Below are 6,000 nucleotides of genomic sequence, written 5' to 3' on the forward strand. Positions count from 1 at the left end.
GTAACATGACCATTCAGTACTTGTGAATTAAAAACAGGCACAGTCTGTACTGATGATTCATACAGTTGTAGTTTGTAATGGCGTATCATGCACAATGTTATCTGTACTTGTGTAACATGACCATTCAGTACTTGTGTATTTCAAACAGGCGCAGCCTGTACTGATGATTCATACAGTTGTAGTCTGTAATGGCGTATCATGCACAATGTTATTTGTACTTGTGTAACATGCCCATTCAGTACATGTGTATTTCAAATAGGCACAGTCTGTACTGATGATTCATACAGTTGTAGTCTGTAATGGCATATCATGCACAATGTTGTCCGTACTTGTGTAACATGACCATTCAGTACATGTGGTGTATTTCAAACAGGCATAGTCTGTACTGATGATTCATACAGTTGTAGTCTGTAATGGCGTATCATGCACAATGTTGCACGTACTTGTGTAACATGACCATTCAGTACTTGAGTATTAAAAACAGGCACAGTCTTTACTGATGATTCATACAGTTGTAGTCTGTAATGGCGCATCACGCACAATGTTATCTATACTTGTGTAACAAGAACATTCAGTACATGTGGTGTATTTCAAACAGGCACAGTCTGTACTGATGATTCATACAGTTGTAGTCTGTAATGGCGTATCATGCACAATGTTATCTGTACTTGTGTAACATGACCATTCAGTACTTGTGTATTTTAAACAGGCGCAGCCTGTACTGATGATTCATACAGTTGTAGTCTGTAATGGCGTATCATGCACAATGTTATCTGTACTTGTGTAACATGACCATTCAGTACTTGTGTATTTCAAACAGGCGCAGCCTGTACTGATGATTCATACAGTTGTAGTCTGTAATGGCGTATCATGCACAATGTTATTTGTACTTGTGTAACATGCCCATTCAGTACATGTGTATTTCAAATAGGCACAGTCTGTACTGATGATTCATACAGTTGTAGTCTGTAATGGCATATCATACACAATGTTGTCCGTACTTGTGTAACAAGACCATTCAGTACATGTGGTGTATTTCAAACAGGCACAGTCTGTACTGATGATTCATACAGTTGTAGTCTGTAATGGCGTATCATGCACAATGTTGTCTGTACTTGTGTAACATGAACATTCAGTACTTGAGTATTAAAAACAGGCACAGTCTGTACTGATGATTCATACAGTAGTAGTCTGTAATGGCGCATCACGCACAATGTTATCTATACTTGTGTAACAAGAACATTCAGTACATGTGGTGTATTTCAAACAGGCACAGTCTGTACTGATGATTCATACAGTTGTAGTCTGTAATGGCGTATCATGCACAATGTTGCACGTAATTGTGTAACATGACCATTCAGTACTTGAGTATTAAAAACAGGCACAGTCTGTACTGATGATTCATACAGTTGTAGTCTGTAATGGCGCATCACGCACAATGTTATCTATACTTGTGTAACAAGAACATTCAGTACATGTGGTGTATTTCAAACAGGCACAGTCTGTACTGATGATTCATACAGTTGTAGTCTGTAATGGCGTATCATGCACAATGTTGCACGTAATTGTGTAACATGACCATTCAGTACTTGAGTATTAAAAACAGGCACAGTCTGTACTGATGATTCATACAGTTGTAGTCTGTAATGGCGCCTCACGCACAATGTTATCTATACTTGTGTAACAAGAACATTCAGTACATGTGGTGTATTTCAAACAGGCATAGTCTGCACTGATGATTCATACAGTTGTAGTCTATAATGGCGTATCATGCACAATGTTGTCTGTACTTGGGTAACATGACCATTCAGTACTTGTGTATTTCAAACAGGCACAGTCTGTACTGATGATTCATACAGTTGTAGTCTGTAATGGCGTATCATGCACAATGTTGCACGTACTTGTGTAACATGACCATTCAGTACTTGAGTATTAAAAACAGGCACAGTCTGTACTGATGATTCATACAGTTGTAGTCTGTAATGGCGTATCATGCACAATGTTATTTGTACTTGTGTAACATGCCCATTCAGTACATGTGTATTTCAAATAGGCACAGTCTGTACTGATTATTCATACAGTTGTAGTCTGTAATGGCGTATTATGCACAATGTCATCTGTAATTGTGTAACATGACCATTCAGTACATGTGTATTTCAAACAGGCACAGTCTGTACTGATGATTCATACAGTTGTAGTCTGTAATGGCGTATTATGCACAATGTTGCACGTACTTGTGTAACATGACCATTCAGTACTTGAGTATTAAAAACAGGCACAGTCTGTACTGATGATTCATACAGTTGTAGTCTGTAATGGCGTATCATGCACAATGTTATTTGTACTTGTGTAACATGCCCATTCAGTACATGTGTATTTCAAATAGGCACAGTCTGTACTGATGATTCATACAGTTGTAGTCTGTAATGGCGTATCATGCACAATGTTGTCTGTACTTGGGTAACATGACCATTCATACTTGTGTATTTCAAACAGGCACAGTCTGTACTGATGATTCATACAGTTGTAGTCTGTAATGGCATATCATGCACAATGTTGTCCGTACTTGTGTAACATGACCATTCAGAACTTGTGTATTAAAAACAGGCATAGTCTGTACTGATGATTCATACAGTTGTAGTCTGTAATGGCGTATCATGCACAATGTTATCCGTATTTTTGTAACATAACCATTCAGTACTTGTATATTTCGAACAGGCATAGTCAGTACTGATTATTCATACACTTGTAGTCTGTAATGGCGTATCATGCACAATGTCATCTATATTTGTGTAACATGAACATTCAGTCCATGTGGTGTACTACAAACAGGCACAGTCTGTACTGATGATTCATACAGTTGTAGTCTGTAATGGCGTATCATGCACAAAGTTGTCCGTACTTGTGTAACATGACCATTCAGTACTTGTGTATTAAAAACAGGCACAGTCTGTACTGATGATTCATACAGTTGTAGTTTGTATTGGCGTATCATGCACAATTTTATCTGTACTTGTGTAACATGCCCATTCAGTACATGTGTATTTCAAACAGGCACAGTCAGTACTGATGATTCATACAGTTGTAGTCTGTAATGGCGTATCATGCACAATGTTATCCGTACTTGTGTAAGATGACAATTCAGTACTTGTGTATTTCAAACAGGCACAGTCTGTACTGGTGATTCGTACAGTTGCAGTCTGTAATGGCATATCATGCATAATGTTATCCGTACTTGTGTAACATGACCATTCAGTATTTGTGTATTTCAAACAGGACAGTCTGTACTGATGATTCATACTGTTGTTGTCTATCATGGCATATCATGCACAATGTTATCCGTATTTGTGTAACATAACCATTCAGTACTTGTATATTTCGAACAAGCACAGTCAGTACTGATGATTCATACAGTTGTAGTCTGTAATGGCGTATCATGCACAATGTTATCTGTACTTGTGTAACATGCCCATTCAGTACATGTGTATTTCAAATAGGTACAGTCTGTACTGATGATTCATACAGTTGTAGTCTGTAATGGCGTGTCATGCACACAGTTGCCCGTACTTGTGTAACATGACCATTCAGTACTTGTGAATTAAAAACAGGCACAGTCTGTACTGATGATTCATACAGTTGTAGTTTGTAATGGCGTATCATGCACAATGTTATCTGTACTTGTGTAACATGACCATTCAGTACTTGTGTATTTCAAACAGGCGCAGCCTGTACTGATGATTCATACAGTTGTAGTCTGTAATGGCGTATCATGCACAATGTTATTTGTACTTGTGTAACATGCCCATTCAGTACATGTGTATTTCAAATAGGCACAGTCTGTACTGATGATTCATACAGTTGTAGTCTGTAATGGCATATCATGCACAATGTTGTCCGTACTTGTGTAACATGACCATTCAGTACATGTGGTGTATTTCAAACAGGCATAGTCTGTACTGATGATTCATACAGTTGTAGTCTGTAATGGCGTATCATGCACAATGTTGCACGTACTTGTGTAACATGACCATTCAGTACTTGAGTATTAAAAACAGGCACAGTCTTTACTGATGATTCATACAGTTGTAGTCTGTAATGGCGCATCACGCACAATGTTATCTATACTTGTGTAACAAGAACATTCAGTACATGTGGTGTATTTCAAACAGGCACAGTCTGTACTGATGATTCATACAGTTGTAGTCTGTAATGGCGTATCATGCACAATGTTATCTGTACTTGTGTAACATGACCATTCAGTACTTGTGTATTTTAAACAGGCGCAGCCTGTACTGATGATTCATACAGTTGTAGTCTGTAATGGCGTATCATGCACAATGTTATCTGTACTTGTGTAACATGACCATTCAGTACTTGTGTATTTCAAACAGGCGCAGCCTGTACTGATGATTCATACAGTTGTAGTCTGTAATGGCGTATCATGCACAATGTTATTTGTACTTGTGTAACATGCCCATTCAGTACATGTGTATTTCAAATAGGCACAGTCTGTACTGATGATTCATACAGTTGTAGTCTGTAATGGCATATCATGCACAATGTTGTCCGTACTTGTGTAACAAGACCATTCAGTACATGTGGTGTATTTCAAACAGGCACAGTCTGTACTGATGATTCATACAGTTGTAGTCTGTAATGGCGTATCATGCACAATGTTGTCTGTACTTGTGTAACATGAACATTCAGTACTTGAGTATTAAAAACAGGCACAGTCTGTACTGATGATTCATACAGTTGTAGTCTGTAATGGCGCATCACGCACAATGTTATCTATACTTGTGTAACAAGAACATTCAGTACATGTGGTGTATTTCAAACAGGCACAGTCTGTACTGATGATTCATACAGTTGTAGTCTGTAATGGCGTATCATGCACAATGTTGCACGTAATTGTGTAACATGACCATTCAGTACTTGAGTATTAAAAACAGGCACAGTCTGTACTGATGATTCATACAGTTGTAGTCTGTAATGGCGCATCACGCACAATGTTATCTATACTTGTGTAACAAGAACATTCAGTACATGTGGTGTATTTCAAACAGGCACAGTCTGTACTGATGATTCATACAGTTGTAGTCTGTAATGGCGTATCATGCACAATGTTGCACGTAATTGTGTAACATGACCATTCAGTACTTGAGTATTAAAAACAGGCACAGTCTGTACTGATGATTCATACAGTTGTAGTCTGTAATGGCGCATCACGCACAATGTTATCTATACTTGTGTAACAAGAACATTCAGTACATGTGGTGTATTTCAAACAGGCATAGTCTGCACTGATGATTCATACAGTTGTAGTCTATAATGGCGTATCATGCACAATGTTGTCTGTACTTGGGTAACATGACCATTCAGTACTTGTGTATTTCAAACAGGCACAGTCTGTACTGATGATTCATACAGTTGTAGTCTGTAATGGCGTATCATGCACAATGTTGCACGTACTTGTGTAACATGACCATTCAGTACTTGAGTATTAAAAACAGGCACAGTCTGTACTGATGATTCATACAGTTGTAGTCTGTAATGGCGTATCATGCACAATGTTATTTGTACTTGTGTAACATGCCCATTCAGTACATGTGTATTTCAAATAGGCACAGTCTGTACTGATTATTCATACAGTTGTAGTCTGTAATGGCGTATCATGCACAATGTTGTCTGTACTTGGGTAACATGACCATTCATACTTGTGTATTTCAAACAGGCACAGTCTGTACTGATGATTCATACAGTTGTAGTCTGTAATGGCATATCATGCACAATGTTGTCCGTACTTGTGTAACATGACCATTCAGAACTTGTGTATTAAAAACAGGCATAGTCTGTACTGATGATTCATACAGTTGTAGTCTGTAATGGCGTATCATGCACAATGTTGTCTGTACTTGTGTAACGTGAACATTCAGTGCTTGTGTATTTCAAACAGGCACAGTCTGTACTAATGATTCATACAGTTGTAATCTGTAATGG

The sequence above is a fragment of the Saccoglossus kowalevskii genome, chromosome 16 (assembly GCF_978046115.1).
Source record: "Saccoglossus kowalevskii chromosome 16, keSacKowa6.1, whole genome shotgun sequence".
NCBI lineage: Eukaryota > Metazoa > Hemichordata > Enteropneusta > Harrimaniidae > Saccoglossus > Saccoglossus kowalevskii.